Source organism: Uranotaenia lowii, chromosome 3 (assembly GCF_029784155.1).
Source record: "Uranotaenia lowii strain MFRU-FL chromosome 3, ASM2978415v1, whole genome shotgun sequence".
NCBI lineage: Eukaryota > Metazoa > Arthropoda > Insecta > Diptera > Culicidae > Uranotaenia > Uranotaenia lowii.
Window position 1 is genome coordinate 339,932,568 of NC_073693.1, and position 21,553 is coordinate 339,954,120.

Below are 21,553 nucleotides of genomic sequence, written 5' to 3' on the forward strand. Positions count from 1 at the left end.
CAAAATCCAAATTAAATTTCCGTTTTTATGAAATTATTTTATCGGCTATATCGGTGAAATTTTATATTCTTTGAGGAAGAATATTTAAGAATTGAAAGAATATAGACGGATAGAAGATTAGAATAAGGTGAAAGATGTTGAAAATGAGCGGAAGGGTAATTTTAATTTGAAAAACTTTTCATCACATTTCATCAATTTGTTCCTCACGGGCCTACTACCTTGCAGTGGTTGATACCGATAGAGCTGTAGCAACCACCACACAATAGTAGGCCTAGCGTGGTTCGTCCCACAAGCGGAAACTTGCAGTACGAATTTCCGTTTTTATATCACGGATAATCTAGTTAAAGATTGGTGATTTTCGGATCGAATAATCATTAGAAACTAGAAATGAAAAGTTGTTTTAACTCGTCGTTCAAATTTGGTTTTGCATTTCATTCAAAATCCGATAAATGATTTGAACAAGCATTTTCGATATTTAGATTCTAATTTTCAAAATTTGAAAAAAAATACAAACCATCCTGAGTTTCGAGATTTGAACGCACTTAGTTCTTATGCAGAGTTTGAACATAACAAAGCTCCAAAATGGTTATCCGGAATTGAAAACTCGAAATATGAATTTTATTCGACATTCAGTTTTCAAAATCAAAATAATCTGACCTATTAAGATGACTATTTCGTTGAGGAACTCGAATTGCAAAATACTCTTTGTGGGCTGGTGGTGTTAGCATTGGTATGATGTTAGCCATTAATACCTTGAAAGATGCACACTTTAGTCTTAAGAAGAATTAAGATTTCTTCAAAGAAACATGAAGTTTCATTGAGATCCTATATGTGTGTGTTCGATATAAGACTGACTTATAATTCAAATTGTAAATTTTAAATTTTTAACCTAAACCAGGTTGTTTAAAAAAGTCAGCTGAATATCTCAAATAAGGTGCTCAGAATCAGCAAGTGCTCAAATGAAAGTTTCGACAAAACGTGTTTGAAAGTTTTTCAATTTTCTCGATTTTTCCTTTTCCTTTTTTATTATTCGAGCAGTTTTATTTCAATAAAAAATGTGTTTGATTGTTTTTTAAATTTAAGTTTTGGCTCAGATGTAGATTAAGATATCAAGAATTGATTAGTATGTTTAACTATAAATCGATGATTTAGGCTTCCATCCCTCTGATTGTGAGGGCCTCAAATAAGAAGTTGAATTTAAGTTTATTTTGCAGGTTTTGTTTTTATTTTATAAAAAAAATCATCTACAGGATTCGAATTATTTCTATTGATAGGTAAAGAAACATGTATTCTCCCCGTAAAAATTATCATATCACATGTTTTTTTGGAGTATTGTTTAATTTTATTGAAATTGAAGAAAAATTCAAACTTCATTCCTAAATTTGGATCAAGTTTGCAAGTATCAAATTTGATTTATTTTTAGTGATAGATAAAATCTTGAGTTTTCTCAAGATTTTGTTTATTTGATTCGAGCATAGATTAGGTTTTTTTAAATTGAAATATAAGGGGTTTTATTAGAAAAAAAACTAATTTTATGTTCCAATCCATCAAGCTTAATTCCTGATGTTTTTGACGAATTTAAAAATATTAACCATCAATTCAAGTAAGTTTCCTATTTTGTTATTAAAGTAGGCCTTCTACAAATCTAGCTTACAAAATTAAAGATTGAAGAACGTTTTTCAAATGTACTATTTTATACGAAAAACTAATATTGTGAAAGAAACTAATAATGAATAATCAAATAGCATTAAAAATAATTCTGTTTAAATTTTTCATTCATGCTTTGGTTGAGAAAAACTATCTTATAAAAGACAGGTCACCAGAAACCCTCCCCCCCCTCTCATGAGGTGGCTCTTCCTACGGCCTTGACGGAAGATGTAATAGGAAATCGAAATTTGTGTTTTATTTTCTTTAAAACTCGACAGAATACTCGACCGAATATTCATTCGGAGCATAGTAAGCACTCGTCTTTTCCATGAAAGTACGAATTTTCTCAAATAAATTTTCTTGTAGAACTGTTTTGTAGTTCCTATATGTAGTATCAATGTTTCAGCAAAAAAGAAATCCCCTTATAATCTTTACAGAAATATTTAAAAAATCTAGCTAGATTCTCAAGTGACGAACAAATAATAATTTGGATGGATCAACGACTTACCGTTTAGTGCAAAATACATCGATCATGAATGGTAAATGAAAAGAAGATCACCAGATTTTTTTAGTGTCTGAACCAGAAACATTGAAATAACTCACAAATTATAGTTTTTTTTCTACGGTTAAATTAGCATCCTTCTTAAGGTGGCCATTATGCCCCTACCTCCCCTATCTAGAAATAATTCTTTCTTTCAATATTCGAAATAACCTTCATTTTTAATGCGCTTGAAAACTGTTTCAACAACAGTTTAAAATTGAATCTCAAGTTCGGCTGGGATAGCTAGGGAAAAAACAATATTTTTAGTATTTTTAACACGTGTTTTCACATTTCATCACTTCAACAATGTCGTCGTCTTCCGTGTCGTTTTAGTATGATAGAGGACACCTAGCAAATCAAACAATAACAACAAAAAGACAATCTCCGTTCAAGTTCGTCGGGCTCGTTCCGAAAGGTTCATCTCCCGATTCCCTAAGGTTTTCCTCCTGATCGATTCCGCCTGTCACCGACCCATCCAGTTCCACATTCGGAAGGGTGGAGCTGGAAGCAGAAATCGTGACTTTCAATCACGAATCGATACTTACTTCGCGGCTTACCGTGTACGGGAAGCTCCCGCGAGAAGCCATCCGAGAAAGAACCCATATTCGGATGCCTTATCATTATTATTGGCTGCCATGCCATGGAAGGAACGAAACTATGCTGCTGCTAGTTTTTCATTTGAGCCTTGGCCACCACGGTGCGGTTCCAAGGGGTCCCCTTGCTCTGGGTATGTAATCGTCGCCAACCTGCTGCTGAGATGATGCTCGGCTGTCGATCGATTCTTCGGGATGTCGATTGATTGTGGAGGGCGGAGAAGTGGAAGCTCATTCGAACAGGAGGAGTTTCCAAGCGAGAGGGTGGAATATCAACCTGCCTGCGTTGGACTCCCAGGAATTTCGACCCAACAACACTATACGATCCAGAAAACGAAGAGGTCCCACCTTCTCCTTGAACCTCTGTTTGATCGCCTCGGAGAGACCAAGAAGGAGTTCAGAAACGAGGGCGTGTGTGCGCACCTTTGTCTGTGTGTCTTACCGCAGAACTTCATGAAATCTTCCCGGTGCCATCGATGATTGGGGAAGCAACGACCATAATAATAAGAAGGTTGCGTTCGGTGTCCACGATCCACGCTGCCTGTGCCCTTCGTCTTCGTCTTTCGTTGGTTCTTCTTCTTGTTGAGGGTGTCAGCGCACTACCGAACCGGGAGGAAGATTAATAAACTTATCCCATACGCGCGTTCCAATCCTATTCGATCCGTTCCGCGATCGAGGGGCCTCTCGAGAACCGGATTGACAGGTAATGTTGTGGCCCCCAGAGTCATTCGGGGACATTGGCCACAAGATTAAGAGTGTGTGTCTGTGTGTGTGTGTGTGTGTGTGTGTGTGTGTGTGTGTGGGAGACGAAGGAAAAATTTCGATTGGGAGGCGAGAGAGTGTATTTACTGGATGATGAAGTAGATGATAGGCCAAGAGCGTACCGTGTAAGTTTGAAATTTAATTTGTTTCGATGCAACCGGATCGACATTGCATTTTTATGAAAGTGGAAGATGTCGTTAGAAAAAATGATCTTTCGAAAACAAATTTCAATGAAACAAAATTTCGAGTAAGATATGAATATTATTCATTATGAACTTTAAACTCGGAAATTGTTTAACCTTATAGAGAATTGCAAAAAAATAGGGCATCTAAAGCTTGCTTCACATAGAATTGGAAAAAAAACAATCGCCAGTATTTCAGTTATTTATTATTGAATCCAAGATATTTTTAAACAAATGTAGCGTGTTTTATACTTTCAAAAAAAAATACTGATACAATTATTTGTCACGGTTTCGAAGGAATTCTCGATTTTTTCCTGTAACACGGCTCATTAGGCGGCGCACACCTTCTTCGTCCATCGTTTTAGCTATCTTATTCCACCAGGTCTTCATCTGATTGATGTCTTTAAAAACATTTTCCTTACTCTCCTCTTCATGATTGCCCGGTATTCCCAATAGGGCGGAACTGGGGACAGTTGGGTGGGTCAAGGTTTTTCGCAACAAACTGGAGCTCTTCCTCTGCAAACAATTCTTGAACGACTTTACTGTAACGACAGCTTGCCGTATCTGTCCAAAACATTACGGGATGCCGTTTTTTTGCCACAGCTGTAAATGCCCTGCCAAATCATAAACTTTAGTTCAAATTTGTCAACAAAAAAAAATTTCATTAAGGCTGAAACATTCCTCCGAGCTGTTGCCAAGTAAAATTTTTGATCTGGAATTTTCCCGAAGTCAGGCTTGCCATGGGTTTCATCATCCATCAGAAGACACCCGTCGAACTTGGTCCAATCACGCTTCCAATCACGGGTTTTGTCCAAACTATTCTGTTTTATGTCAGATTTGGCTGTTTGCTACCTCGATTCGACTTGATTCCTTCTCGGTGTCGAATTTTCCTCATGGTACTATGGGCAGCACCGGATTTTCTGGCCCGACAGTTGGGATTTCTCTTAATCGTCTTCAAAATCAGTTTCCGGTCGACAATTCTGTAGGAAATTAAGATGATTAGGAAGGAATGAAAAAAAAATTAAATAAAACAAAAAAAAATATAAATCCAAAACGTCATTGGAATTTATGAGTTATTATTTAGTGTGCACGAAAGTTCTGAATCCATCTACTATTTTCGAATCAATTTCGAACGAGAGAGTGGATTGAGCATTAAAGTGGGGAGAAAGCTTCGGTAGAATCAAGGTTTTTTTGTACACTAGGTTCTCCGACTTTCACAGTAAGTAGGCGAGGAGTGAGCGTGGCTCTCAATGAGTTTGTTTATTTTTTGTTCAGCTTTTCTGTGGTTTGTTGGTAAACAAACTTCATGAGTTCCGCATAGTTGCATAGCCTACATAGCCAAAATGGCTGAATCAGGAATTCGATATTCGGTAACACCTCCTGAATATATACACACCTTGGGTAGAATGAGTTCGAATCGAATATGTGTTTCTCTGAGAGACTGGTAAAAGTCAGTTAGAAAAGTGTTGTTGTGAAGACAAGAGCGTTTTGCTAGAATCGCAGTGATCGGAATCGAAGGAATGATCGATCGGAATGAAAAGTTATCAGTGTTGGATGATCAAAATAAGGCTAGCGAAATAGTTGAGAACCACCAGTCACGACAAGTTCCACTCCGAAGATTGACTTGAGGCTTTCGGATCGTCGCCAATGTTTCCTTATATCGTTCGATAACGCGCTATACAGTGTTTCTGGGCAAATTTCAGCTGTTTAGCTAGCCTAGATGCAGAACGAAATTTTTTTCCCTTCTTTCGGCTTCTATGTTGATTGTTTACAAAGTACAGTCGATTTGCGGAACGTCAAAAATACATACGTGAAGCAAATCCGTCCACCATGAGCGCCACAATATGAGCAAAAGTTTGTTCCAATTCTAAATGAAGTAAGCTAAAAATTGACAGTGAACTTCTCAATTAATAATCAGAATAAGTAAGTTTTATTCTTCTGAAATTGATTAAACATGTGATAATCAAAATTTTTTCCTAGAATTCTGGATCAAAATTTTCAGTTATGATTCAAATTTGATTTGAATTTAAAACCAAAACTTGCTTTTCGTTATCAGAATGTGGAGATCTAGGACATCCCAGGTTTGCTGAAGAATATTGGAAAAGGTATCTTATTATCATGATTCCCGGCAAAATATTTTTCCGGATAAATCGTAGGAAACGTATACACGATCTGTATGATGGTATGTACCCTCAGTGAGTAAGGATGTAAACTTTCAAGAGTTTCAATATTTTATGCTCTTTGCTTTTAAGGTTCAGCATTTGACATTTTCTTTTTACAATTTATGATGCAAAAAAAACATCATTACAATTTAATGCTAGGTACCTTAATCGCAAAAAATTCAATATCTTCCCTCCTAAATCAACCCAAATCTATGAAAATATATTTTCCTATTGTTAAAATGTCCGGAGAATCGATTGGACATAGCTCTCAGATGCTGCACAAGCTTACTAACGGAGATATAGTTCCTTTTTAATTCCTAACTTCCCTATGTTTATAGACAATCCAGACAACTCTGATTTAAACTAAAAAATTGAAAACATAATAATTCATCTTGTGTGATTTTTTGAAAAGAATCAAATGTTATTAAAATGGAGTTATGGTTGATTTTACCGTTATATTTTTTAATTAATTATGAAAAAAGTAAGATCGAAATTGTTAATTTTTAACCTAATGAGACCTTTTTTGTGTGATTCATCTTTCCGAGCAATCTTATGAAGGCTGTTTGAGCCACCGCACGCATTGTAAAATGGCTGCTTTAACCCTCAATTTCCCTACATGTTTTAATTAATTCAGAAATAAGCATGTTCGGACTTGAAAATTCTAAGCCAAATGATGCTTATTTTTGTGTGCAACTAATTGCCGTTTTACCCCCAATTTCCTAACATTTTCAATAAAGTTCAGAAAAAGAATGTTCGGAATGGAAGATTCTGTTGCTAATGAGACTTACCTTGTGAGTTTTTTTTTTCTGAGAAATCGAATGAAGGTAATTTGAACCACCGCACGCCTCGGAAATGGAGCTATTGCTGTTTTTACCCTCAATTCCACCATATTTTTTAGTTAATTAAGAAAAAAATCATTGTTAACTTGAAAGTTTGGAATCAAAAAAAACTTATTTTGTGTGGGTTTTTCTAGGAATCGATTGAAGGCTATTTGAGCCACCGCACGCATCAGAAAATGGAGTTATGGCTTAACTGTTTGTAAAACGTTAAGTTATGCCATTACTCCATTTTCCGATGCGTGTTATAGTTCAAATAGCGTTCATTCGAATCGCGCAGGGGGCTTCGACAAGGTGATGGTCTATCTTGCATGATGTTCAACGTGGCGTTAGAAGGTGTTATTCGACGAGCGGTGGGCGAAATGCGGGGCACGATTTTCAACAGATCCAGTCAACTTATCAGCTTTACCGATGACATTGATATAGTCGGGCAGATCATCTGCGGCGGTGGAGGAGATCTACCGCAAACTGAAACGCGAAGCAGGAAGGATTGGATTGATGATTAATACATCCAAGATGAAGTACATGCTGGCATGCGGATCCGAGACCGACCGAACCCGCTTGTCCAGCAATAACAAGGTCACGATCGACGGCGCGAGCTGGAGATAGTCGAAGACTTTGTTTATCTCGGCTCACTGATGACCGCAGACAATGACACCAGCCGTGAGATCCGGCGACAAAAGATCAACGGAAGTCGTGCCTACTATGGACTCCACAAGCAACTGCGGTCGATAAGACTTAGCCCTCGCACGAAGTGTAACCTGTATATGACGCTCATTTGACCGGTTGTTCTCTACGGGCACGAGACATGGATATTGCTCGAGGGGGACCTGCGTACACTCGGAGTATTCGAGCGACGAGTGTTAACCATCTTTGGCGGCGTACAGGAGAACGGAGTGTGGAGGCGAAGGATGAACCACGAGCTCGCGCGACTCTACGGCGAACCCAGTATCCAGAAGGTGGTGAAAGCTGGCCGGATACGCTGGGCGGGACATGTTGCGAGAATGTCGGACGACTGTCCTGCAAAACAGGTGTTCGCTACGAATCCGGTAGGAACAAGACGAACGGGGGGCGCAACGAGCGAGGTGGTTAGACCAAGTGGAGCGTGATCTGGCGAACGTGGGATGCCCAAGAAATTGGTGAACGGTTGCTATGAACCGAGTGAATTTTAGGAATTATGTTCGTCAAGTTATGTCGTGAGACGGAATACTATTTAAATAAAAAATAAATCTAAAACATTTTATAGTGTTGGAACCGATCGAACCGCCCATTAATTTTTCATTTGAAAAAGTGAAAATTTTATCGACTCTCCAATCTGATTTTTTTTTTTTCAAACTCGAACCAATTTGGTTTTAGCAAGCATCATTTCACATTTGTTGTGTTAATAACAACATTTTAATTTTGATTTGATATTTAGAAATTTCTAAGGTGGGGAGAGAGTTATGCTTCTTATAGAGTTATGCAAATCATATTGAGGATGATTGATTCGTCTACAACTTGTTTGAAGACAAGGATCTCTGTCTTTGAAAAAAAACGGAAAATTGATTGCTGCGTCTAAAATGATTGCTTTTTGCATGAATTCACAGGATAAAAGTAAACGATAACTACACAAAAATTCGTAAACATATAGAGTCAAAAAATACAAAAAAAAATGAATTCCATGATGCTAAGAGTTTAAAAGCGTTTTTTTTTGTATATACATATAGTTACCCTAACAGTTAAATATTTATTAAAATTATTTTATTTTAATAAGGGTCTTAAAGCATAAGAAATATCTTTTTTTATTCTAATCAAACTCCTAAAATCATCTTTTAATGATGCCAGCCAGACTTTAGAATTTCCATGCTACGCCCAAACTTAACCTCCTTTTGCGGTTATAAAAAAGGACAATTAGCCAGTTAGGGCCATATAGATACGGATAACTAATTTGGCTGTAACTTCAAAACTACTGATTAGATTCTCATAAATTTTTTCATTTAAGAATTTTCTTTTTTTTTTGTTAGATAGTGAACATGTCAAGAAAAAAAATTATTATAATTTTGTTGGTATCTGAAAAATTGAGCCGAAGGACAAAATTGTTAAACAAAGATGCTATTTTTGAACAAAGATGGTGACCATCCCGGTTAGAATAATGAAATTTCTCTATGTGAGTTAAACTTTGGCTAGTTTAAAGATTCATTCAAAGTAAACAGTAGTATTAGGTTTTCGATTTGCTATGTCATGAATGGAAATATAAGAACAAAATTTAAAATCATTGATTTTCTTCTTGAAAACCGTGGTTTTCTTTCACAGAATAATTACATTATATTTATTAAACTGGGCTGATAAGCATAAGCATAACGTACAAGCCGATAAACCTAAGATTTTATGCTCAATATATTGAAATTCTATGATTTAATACTAGAGCTGGTCACCCTAGCAGTCTCTTCAGGTGGAAAATAATTTAATTGAACAGAACAGCAATATTAATTCATCAAAAATCCTTGATCCTCATGAAAATATAATGATAAAATCATTGAACATTTTTTATATGAACTTTCCAAATAACCAGCTTGGAAAACCAAGCTCTTTTATTATTTAAATATGAGCTCTCAATCTATCTGCTTTCATATCAATCAAAAGTTTTTCAATGTGACTTATACAGAATGAGTTATCTTTGGTGCGAAACACACATTTTCAAAGGATTTTTCTACTTTAAGGTCGTTTTCCGAAAACCATAAACATCATAACTCAAAATTTTAAGAGGCATCTTAAAGCAGACATTTCAAAATGGCATAGTTTATGAAAATCGGTTCAGTAGTTTTGATTTTATAACCAAAAAAATAATCCCGGTCTAATATTACCCTAACTGGCTTATTTTCTTTATGTTTGCAGCTCTAACCGTTTCTAAAATATCGCTTCGAGAAAGTACAGTTCGGGTCTTATAGACCAAACTGAAGATCAAAGTATAAGACTAAATCTCAGACAAAATTCTCCCATGCTCAGTTTAAATCAGGGATGTTCAAACACTTTTAATTAGGAACTCTTTGGACGAGATGCATTGAAAATTAAATGTACGTCATAATAGTTTGCCGAGCTTTATTTTTTATGACGACAAATTCTTGAGAAATACAAAACTGAAAAATAATAAACTAAAGGGATTCATGTAATTGACTAAAAACTTTTTTAGTGAAAGATACCGGGATTAAACAAGCCTAAATTGAATAGGTTCATCACTAAATCTTGATCATTTTTCAATAACTAAAATGTTTCAATTGATTTGAAATGTTTAGGCACAAGACAACAGAATTCACATTTCCCTGAAGTGCAAGGAATTTAAAGAACTGATTTTGAATTATTCGGGGGCGCTGAATCCATATATTAAATTTTTGTCAGTTCTAATTTTCGACATAACTTTTATATAATTATTGACCAAATGTTCAACTTTCCCAAAGACTGTGAGTTATTTTGAATTCTGAACAAAAAAAAATGTTACGGCAGTTTTCATTTTGTTACTTTTTTCCAAACCCGCAAAAAACAGGCATTTTGAAAAAAAAATTACAGAATAATTAAACCTAATTTAATATCTGATATATTAAAAACCATTAGACAAATCATTTCGCAGTTTTCAACGTAATTTTGGATGAATTAAAACCTTTAATAAGTTTCTTTAATGATGTCATCAGAAGAAGTTGTAACATTATTTTTTTGGAATTTCTATAAATTGTAGAATTAAATTTTTTGAAACGTTGTATCTCTGATTCAAGAAGTTCTTGCCAAAATCTGAGTCCTTGATTGAAAGAAGTGTAGTAAGTGTAGTGTTAAGTAAAATCAGCTTTTGGTTTTTATGTAGTTTTGTTGGTTTATCAGTTATGAAAGATAAATTTTACCTAAAACTGATCGATTTAAAAATGACCACACGCAAGTGATAGACAAAATCTGGTCAATGTTTTGAATTCAGGAAAGTCATACAAAATCGGTATTTGAAGCAAAGGCACCACAAATGATGTTTCCCTGTGTAATCGTTACAAATTTTTTGGGTTAAATCACAAAATAGCAGATTTTGTTTAGTCTTCAGATATAACTTTCAATCAAGAACAAAAATATTTCACTTCATCATACAATTTAAACTTTGCACAAAACAAAATATATAATGAGTTAACTTACTCATATATTACGTTTTTTCCATTGAAGTAAATTGCAACCATGCTTTAAAAAGAACTCAATGCAGAGCTTAAATCCTACATGATAAAAAGTCAACAATCTGGATGATTAATGGACAAATGCAACTGCAAACAAGTGACGTGTATTTATGACCAAGCTATATTTTTTTTTGTTTAGTGGGACTGCTTTTTTATTATTATTAACAATTTATCGAAGAAAAAAAAATCGAGAAATAAATTTAATTTGAGATAAGGTTTACGGGCCGCACAAATATGTCTCGAGGGCCGCATACGGTCCGCGGGCTGCAGGTTGTTCATCCCTGGTTTATATCATAAGCACGGATCGGCACAGCCTAATTCACAGTTCATTACGATTTCCAAACGAAACGTTAATTGAAGTTCTTGAAATTTATACATTAAATGATCGAAAGTTAAAATAACATATTAGAAACATTTTTTCTGCTAGATTTTTCAAGATAAAACTTGTAAAATTTTGGGGCATAAAACATTTTAAAATATCTTCTATCTATTTTTAACGATACGATACTTTTGAAGCTTGTTTATAGGAGGTGTGTCTCCTGTTTCCTCATCTACATATATTCCTCGTGCATCTGAACAAACAAACGAAGAACCGTGACCACAGGTTTGAGATTTCCAAAGAATCAAAGTCATGTCAAAGTCATGAGAAATCTCGCAGGCTAAAATATGAATATTCTACACATAAAAAGGTGGTATGTAGATTTACGGTTTATTTTAAAAACGTTAAAATTGCGTTTTGGTTACTCAACTATTAGGGTTTTCTCACATACGGAGTTTTAATGTACCTAATGATATTTTCTTTGGAATGATACATTGAATCTCACAGACGAATTCTTTTTACGAATATTTTCAAAATATATTTTTTGAATATTCCGCACACGCTAGAAATTATTGAACCATTTATGTTTCAAAAATAACCATTTTTGACCTTTTCCCGGGAAATGTCATTTTATGAGTTCTCCATGAGAAGTCATAAAATGACTTCTAGGGGAGAAGTTCGAATATGGTTATTTTTCAACCGAATGAGTTTCTAGCGGAGAAGTTGAAAAAAAGGTTATTCTTTAACCGTTTTTTTAAGAGCTGCTGTGTAATTAGCAGATTTGGAAGAGTTTCTAGTACAATTTTCATTAAAATCTCCGGTTTCGATTCAGTATTCCTATTTATTTAAACAAATACACTATAGCATCAAAAGCCCCTCTCCTCCCACTACTACCGAATTAAAATGAAAAAATATATAAAATAACGCCGGTGCCGGACAACGCCGGAAGTGGCGATACGCCTTGATGATATTTTGTTGATGAAAGTGGTCAAAATATCAATGTCTTCAGTGCTGTTCGTTCACGGGGGGGTTAGATTTTTATTTTTGACTGGCGGGTGATATTTTTGAAGCAGTCCAGCACGTTCCAGCTTCTTCCGGGTGGTGAAATTGCAGTCGGAAGAGTATCTTGTATTTTCGCACCAATACCTAAAACAAAAATATTTTATTAGGTAACCAAACTTTCCATCCTCGGAAGGATTCAAAAGTATTCTAAGGAATGTTTAAACTTACCGGAAGTGTGATCCGGGTTCTCCTTTTAGGATATTTCAATATACCTGACAGTACGAGGACCATGCAGCTAGCAAGCGACTGCGGTTGATTATAATTTAGGTGTTTCTATTGAAACTTCATGCGGGGTCATATCTCATCGGTATCCTGAAATTTAATTTTATTTGTTTATTGTGAGGTAGCAATTTGACTTATTTATATTAAAAGATGAAGTTAGATGAATATTTATATTAAAATATTTACCTTTGATAACCACCAATAGATTCGATGTGTTCCGACCAGGACCGATTTAATCTCGAACTCGATCTATAGTTTCGCGGAATGATGGAGTTTTGAAAAACGCGTTCGTCTGTAAATTGGCAATTTTCAAGATGGCTACGATAGGAAAACCAAATTATTCAAACATTTTGTGGTTAATGCTCAAGAACTACAAAAATGGTTAAAATTTGAGAAGGAAAAATTCTTAAAAAATAACCATATTGGCAGTTTTTGGGCTAAAGCCATAAAATGGTTATTTTTCAACCGAAAATGTTTAAATGAAAATGAGCGTGCAAGCAGACTTATGCAAAAAAGAAGTACTTCAAGCATGTTTTCAGTTTAGCGGGAAACCCCGCTCACTAAAAAAAGAAGGTTGAGAGCGTGATTTTTCTAGTAACAATAAAACAAATGTTTTTTTTTTCAAAGTTCCGGTTGGGTTTAGGTTTAACCCAACTACTTTACCAAATTCAGTAAGATATAAGATTCATAGACTAAACAGAGCATCGATAGGAGAACCATGTTGATACCAAGAAAATAAAATATTGTACTTCGAAACACTGCCGTTTGTCACGTTAACTATTTCGGTCGCCTTCCACGAGATTCAGGTCACATTTTCTAAACATCCCTCCCCGATGTTGTCGTTAAAAGTCGCTAGAAATCACGCCCTTTTCTAGTTCTGTTTGGTGGAACGGTTCTCAGTCACCAACGTCGAAAAGCCGTCGGCAGTTTTCCGTTTCAAAACCGAAATCGGCTTGGCAAATGTAGTTCAACAGAAGCGTGAATTACTCCACTACCAACATTCATTGAACACCGAAGACGACGAAAATGCCGGAGCGCAAGGCAAGGAGAAGGAACAAAAAAAAATCAATCAAAATATGTATTCAACAGAAGTAGGTAGAAGCGAAAAAAGCTGGTGGATGGTACACAAACACACGTTTTTGCTGCCTGCTACTCTTCAATCGAAGTAGGTGCCGATGTCCGATACCGTACGACGACGACGACGACGTGATGGAAGACTGCTGCTACCGCTTGCTGCTTCTCGTCGTAGTACGGATGACCTTTGTTGCTCTGTGGATGGCATGGAAGACATGCACCAGGCCTACTACTTCTGGAACGGAATCGGTAAAGCACCACCACCAAAAGGTGGGCCTCTACTGTAACCGATTTTACATCTCGGTCACCAATACTGTTAAGGTGCTGTAACAGAGTTGAATTGAAGTATTTTGGTAAAGCATCGCACAGCAATGCGATGTGACACGGTTGTGTCGTGCAACGTCACTTCTCTTGGAGAAGTGTATCGCTCTGTTCCCCTCTGAATTTTCGATTTTTTTCAGTGTATTAGTGAGTGAGGGGAAACTGGTTTGACCAGTTTTCAGTCGTTCGAACTCTGCTGTATCGATAAAAGAGTGTTTTTTCGTGAGAGTTGTCGCATGATTTTATTCAAAGAGCGTAAACGTGCTTCGTTCGATCGGGTCGAAGTAAATTTGATGAAAACGGTGTTGTTTTCATCTGTTTTGTTGAGGGATATTTTCTTATGCTCGCAGTAGTCGCAACAACAACGGATTTCGGCTTTTGTTCGGATGTTGTTTTTGGCTTGCCGAAAAGCGGAAAGGGTGCTGGTGTGTTCGGGAGTTCGCATATATGGAAAGACGAACTAAATTTACTCTTAACAAAAGCGCGCACTTTTCTCGCAATCCCCGAAAGGTGTTTTGGCCCGGTTAAGAGAAAAATGTATATCCAGAGGAAAGCATGCTGGGCTAAAAATAGCTCCCTACACACTTCACTCAGTTTGCTTACATTACTTGAATGAAGAGTTTAATTATAGCTTTCCTTCGGTTTAACGCATCTGTCATGTTTCCGGCTCACTATTTAGTCGGAAACGATAGAGTTCAGAGAAAAATCGTCGTCTCCTCGACAGAACAAAGGAAAATTTACCGACGGGAGTGGTACACTTGCTTCGTGTGGTGTCACCAAAGTTCGCCGCTCTGATTGGTCAACGAATCGGAGAGATCGGAAAAAATTGTCGTCGTCGCCTGCTGCTATCTTTGGATTGGAAGGACATTCTGAACGAAGAAAAAATGTCAACCCCCAGTCAGAGAGCAGAGTGCGTTCTCTTTTTGTCATCCAAGGAAGCCGTCGTCCGCTAGAATGGGAAGGCGCGACAATCGGGAAAGGAAAAACCAACGCCTTCTTTGCGCTTTCGGGTTAAAAAGCTAAAATCGTGTGTCACCAAAAGTCGGTGGCACTCATACAGTCTCACAGCTTCGGGTTTGTCATCTCGGAGCGAATGTCACCCGAATATTCGAATGTGTCACCAAATATATAGATATTCTAGGGAGAAGGACAGAGAAACTGCGCGGCGTTGCTTCTGCTATATGTTGGTGTTTGTGGTCACCCAGTAGATGTCTCCTAAACCGGTCGCCGTGAGAGGATCTTTGCGGAAAAGTTCGGGAAGAAGCATCAGCAAAATCCACAAGAACCGGAGAGGCGTGACAAGAATGTTTTGTGTCCACCACGCTTATTCGATATAGCGAGTTTGGGTTTTTTTTTTCTCCCGCTCCCGCCTCCTTCTTCCGGGAGGCTTCTCACTCACACACACCGAGCGGAAAGCCAACAATCGTGTGACACTCTCCGTCGTAAGCCGGCGCCTTTAAATAAATATTATTTTGTGTCGTTCGCCTGCTGTCCTTGGGCTCCGTCATCCTCCTCCATCCAGAATTGACTTTGTGTATGTGTCACCCACCCCAACGATCTGGATGAGATCAGTTCATGCTCTCGCTGGCTCTCCTCACTGTGGGATTGTCACTCTCTTCGTATTTATCCTGGTCTTCGCTTTGACACTACACATGACGGAAAAACCACAATACTCTCGACTCGACTCGATTCTACCTTGGTCCAAACGACCAAGAGATGTCTCCCCCTTGTTTGGTTCTTGGTATTGGTAGTCAACCGAGTCCGGCTGACGAGGGATTACCAAGTGAGGCGGCACGGAATGGCACGGCGACAAAGTGAGAGCGAGCGCACACAAAGTGTCATTTGCGATATAATAACGACCACACCGCACATTGTGTGTCACCTCCCGGTCGTCGGACAAAGACAGCCTCTGCTATCCCTTGTATTCCGTGCATGTATACATAAACATATCGTCGCCGTGTCCGATGTCATAGCGCGTTCGTGTGGCCTAGCCTGCTTTGCTCTGGCTCTGGCGACAACTACACGACAAATACGACGACGACATCTACTTTACTTTGATAGCGGGACGGCACCGCTTGCTGTGATGCCGTGCAGTGAATATGCTTGTTTGAGTGTGGTTGGTGACGCCTACTTTTTTAAATTTTAAGATGAGAATCTCCCTTTGGTGTGTGGTGGGTGACCGACGACGACTCTCCTTCTTCTCCGTTGTCGTTGCTTTTCTGCATCTCCACCACCCTTCGCTTCATTCGGATGCTGTGCGGAGACAATTTTCAAGATTTGTCCTTGCCCGGCTGCTGCTGCTGCTCTCCACAGGACAAAGGAAGAAAACCGCTCCCCAACGCTCGGCCGATTGTGTCTCCAACACAAAGTCTTCCGGAGAAGTGGGCGTTGATATTTCCCGGGAAAATCGATCCCCGAGTTTATTGTACCGTACGTACCCAGTACATAGCTGGACGACCAGCAGCAGCCGGACCTCGAAGCAGCCTGGACTTCTCGGTGCTTTATTGGTCAACCCCGAGAAAAAGGGTTATCACTCTGGCTGGTGTGGTGTCCTGTCGTTGTCCAAATAAATACATAAACAACAACGGAATCCGGAACGTTGTAGCATCATCCGGGCGCAGCCAACCGGTACATAGCGCCCTCTACCAACCCAGAAAAGAGGAACGGAAAGACAGTGGAGTGGACAGAAGACGGGAAGACGGTGGGTCTTATCTCCTGGTCCCAGGGCGCTTTTGCCGGTCCGGTGAATTATGGCCCTTTGCTGCTCCTGACGGACGTAAACTTCACAAAGTTGGAACGATACAACTTTACTGCTGCGGGTGAAATACTTTAAGCGTGTAAGCTGCTTCCTCTCTTTTTCCATTTCATGCCATCCTCCCCTCTACTGTAGGAGTATGAAGAACGGGTTACAGAATCGATTTATCACTGTTGCTGCTGCTTCCGTATGCCTTGAACCATCATAGCGGGAAGCATCCGGGAAAGGTCCTTTTGGATAGGAGTCCGTTTTTTGCCGCAGAGGAAATGGAAGTGACAAGATTCATGGTTGCATCTCCCGCGCATTTTTTTCCTTACGAAGATAATCCTGATGGGGATGATTTTCATTTTATTACTCTACGCGCGAAACTTCGTTCGACTCTCTGAACCCTGAGAGGTGCTGCTGCTGATGCGGGCTCAGCCGGAGTGATTGACGTTTCGATTTCCCGGAGACGAAGATGGTTCCGGTCGATGGATTTTGTGAGCTCTAGCTGGGGAGATCGGATTCTGGAATGTCATCTTATGTTAAATTAAGTTGTCTTTTCTTATTGGAGACACTACTCTTGACATGTTTAATCAATTTTATCAAAGCAATAATTTTGTACCTGTACAAAATAATTTTGCTAATCTTTCGATTAAAAGGATAAACCTCTACTCAGCATTCATAATCCGGAATTTTTCCGTTAAGTGCTTCCCCGTAAAGTCTGATTTTTAATAGTTCTCTACCATGAATCAAAGTTGACGCGGTTAATCATAAAAAAATTAGGAAAAAATAAATAAATATGGGCTATCCGTAGATATAAAAATGTCCAAATTTAAACACACTAAAAAAATAATCCATTTCAATTTCTCTGAAAATCCAGAAAGCCTATTGAAAAATATATTTTTACGTTGTTAGAGTTTCCTGTTGTCTTTAAAGCTCCATAGGGTTAACAAACATCTGCGTAAAGCGGTTGTGAGAGGTCGATACGAAATGACCTTTTGGTATGGTTTGTTTAAACTTTCCTTGATTTTTCTTTCTTTGCTTTACTCTTGATTGTGTGGTTTTTTCTCTATGTATGGGCTTAGTTTATGGGAGGCAAGAGGATTGATATTAATTTTTTTTCTTACATTTATATCTTTTTATTAAGTCTTTTTACCTTTTTCTCATTTAAAGATTGAAATTAAAAAATTGTGGCCCGAAGGAAATCAGAAAATCGAAACTTAAATTTTGGTGCTAAGTGACTTAAAAATTCATAAAATAAAAAGTCGAGATCTGATGTTAACAAGAAATTTTTTTTTTTAGTAAAAATCGACTTTCTGGGAAATTGGCCAGTTTTCCAAAAAACGGTCCCAGAAAGTCGATTTTTAGGGTAAAATATTTTCTTCGAGCTACCATCAGATATCGACGTTTCATGTATTTCGTAGATAGTAGACATAGAAATAAAAATTTCCAGTTTTTTGGACAAATCGACTGAAATTTAAATCAAACAGAATATCAAACTATTGACTTTTTTTAATTACCAAGCCAAATTCACAACATAATCGAAATTATATTGTTAAAGAAACTTAAACTAGTCGTAACTTGAGATCTGTTTCTGAATTCTGATGAACTTCCCAGATTCATATAAAAAAATGACAAAAATGACAAAAATGACAAAAATGACAAAAATGACAAAAATGACAAAAATGACAAAAATGACAAAAATGACAAAAATGACAAAAATGACAAAATGACAAAAATGACAAAAATGACAAAAATGACAAAAATGACAAAAATGACAAAAATGGCAAAAATGACAAAAATGACAAAAATGACAAAAATGACAAAAATGACAAAAATGACAAAAATGACAAAAATGACAAAAATGACAAAAATGACAAAAATGACAAAAATGACAAAAATGACAAAAATGACAAAAATGACAAAAATGACAAAAATGACAAAAATGACAAAAATGACAAAAATGACAAAAATGACAAAAATGACAAAAATGACAAAAATGACAAAAATGACAAAAATGACAAAAATGACAAAAATGACAAAAATGACAAAAATGACAAAAATGACAAAAATGACAAAAATGACAAAAATGACAAAAATGACAAAAATGACAAAAATGACAAAAATGACAAAAATGACAAAAATGACAAAAATGACAAAAATGACAAAAATGACAAAAATGACAAAAATGACAAAAATGACAAAAATGACAAAAATGACAAAAATGACAAAAGTGATAAAAAATGACAAAAATGACAAAAATGACAAAAATAACAAAAATGACAAAAATGACAAAAATGACAAAAATGACAAAAATGACAAAAATGACAAAAATGACAAAAATGACAAAAATGACAAAAATGACAAAAATGACAAAAATGACAAAAATGACAAAAATGACAAAAATGACAAAAATGACAAAAATGACAAAAATGACAAAAATGACAAAAATGACAAAAATGACAAAAATGACAAAAATGACAAAAATGACAAAAATGACAAAAATGTCAAAAATGACAAAAAGGACAAAAATGACAAAAATGACAAAAATGACAAAAATGACAAAAATGACAAAAATGACAAAAGTGATAAAAAGTGATAAAAAATGACAAAAATGACAAAAATGACAAAAATGACAAAAATGACAAAAATGACAAAAATGACAAAAATGACAAAAATGACAAAACGACAAAATGACAAAAATGACAAAAATGACAAAAATGACAAAAATGACAAAAATGACAAAAATGACAAAAATGACAAAAAATGACAAAAATGACAAAAATGACAAAAATGACAAAAATGACAAAATGACAAAAATGACAAAATGACAAAAATGACAAAAATGACAAAAATGACAAAAATGACAAAAATGACAAAAATGACAAAAATGACAAAAATGACAAAAATGACAAAAATGACAAAAATGACAAAAATGACAAAAATGACAAAAATGACAAAAATGACAAAAATGACAAAAATGACAAAAATGACAAAAATGACAAAAATGACAAAAATGACAAAAATGACAAAAATGACAAAATGACAAAAATGACAAAAATGACAAAAATGACAAAAAATGACAAAAATGACAAAAATGACAAAAATGACAAAAATGACAAAAATGACAAAAATGACAAAAATGACAAAAATGACAAAAATGACAAAAATGACAAAATGACAAAAATGACAAAAATGACAAAAATGACAAAAATGACAAAAATGACAAAAATGACAAAAATGACAAAAATGACAAAAATGACAAAAATGACAAAAATGACAAAAATGACAAAAATGACAAAAATGACAAAAATGACAAAAATGACAAAAATGACAAAAATGACAAAAATGACAAAAATGACAAAAATGACAAAAATGACAAAAATGACAAAAATGACAAAAATGACAAAAATGACAAAAATGACAAAAATGACAAAAATGACAAAAATGACAAAAATGACAAAAATGACAAAAATGAAAAAATGACAAAAATGACAAAAATGACAAAAATGACAAAAATGACAAAAATGACAAAAATGACAAAAATGACAAAAATGACAAAAATGACAAAAATGACAAAAATGACAAAAATGACAAAAATGACAAAAATGACAAAAATGACAAAAATGACAAAAATGACAAAAATGACAAAAATGACAAAAATGACAAAAATGACAAAAATGACAAAAATGACAAAAATGACAAAAATGACAAAAATGACAAAAATGACAAAAATGACAAAAATGACAAAAATGACAAAAATGACAAAAATGACAAAAATGACAAAAATGACAAAAATGACAAAAATGACAAAATGACAAAATGACAAAAATGACAAAAATGACAAAAATGACAAAAATGACAAAAATGACAAAAATGACAAAAATGACAAAAATGACAAAAATGACAAAAATGACAAAAATGACAAAAATGACAAAAATGACAAAAATGACAAAATGACAAAAATGACAAAAATGACAAAAATGACAAAAATGACAAAAATGACAAAAATGACAAAAATGACAAAAATGACAAAAATGACAAAAATGACAAAAATGACAAAAATGACAAAAATGACAAAAATGACAAAAATGACAAAAATGACAAAAATGACAAAAATGACAAAAATGACAAAAATGACAAAATGACAAAAATGACAAAAATGACAAAAATGACAAAAATGACAAAAATGACAAAAATGACAAAAATGACAAAAATGACAAAAATGACAAAAATGACAAAAATGACAAAAATGACAAAAATGACAAAAATGACAAAAATGACAAAAATGACAAAAATGACAAAAATGACAAAAATGACAAAAATGACAAAAATGACAAAAATGACAAAAATGACAAAAATGACAAAAATGACAAAAATGACAAAAATGACAAAAATGACAAAAATGACAAAAATGACAAAAATGACAAAAATGACAAAAATGACAAAAATGACAAAAATGACAAAAATGACAAAAATGACAAAAATGACAAAAATGACAAAAATGACAAAAATGACAAAAATGACAAAAATGACAAAAATGACAAAAATGACAAAAATGACAAAAATGACAAAAATGACAAAAATGACAAAAATGACAAAAATGACAAAATGACAAAAATGACAAAAATGACAAAAATGACAAAAATGACAAAAATGACAAAAATGACAAAAATGACAAAATGATAAAAATGATAAAAATGATAAAAATGACAAAAATGACAAAAATGACAAAAATGACAAAAATGACAAAAATGACAAAAATGACAAAAATGACAAAATGACAAAATGACAAAAATGACAAAAATGACAAAAATGACAAAAATGACAAAAATGACAAAAATGACAAAAATCACAAAAATGACAAAAATGACAAAAATGACAAAAATGACAAAAATGACAAAAATGACAAAA

General features: G+C 35.3%; 1 long non-coding RNA gene across 1 annotated transcript; it reads right to left on the minus strand.

The window, feature by feature from the left end:
* Window positions 1–12,235: 12,235 nt before the first annotated feature.
* On the minus strand, window positions 12,236–12,961 carry LOC129750531 (uncharacterized). The gene is made up of 3 exons (XR_008738400.1): window positions 12,694–12,961; window positions 12,454–12,597; window positions 12,236–12,369 (listed from the first exon to the last, which is right to left on the minus strand). It is a non-coding gene; the product is annotated as an uncharacterized LOC129750531 (long non-coding RNA).
* Window positions 12,962–21,553: the final 8,592 nt, after the last annotated feature.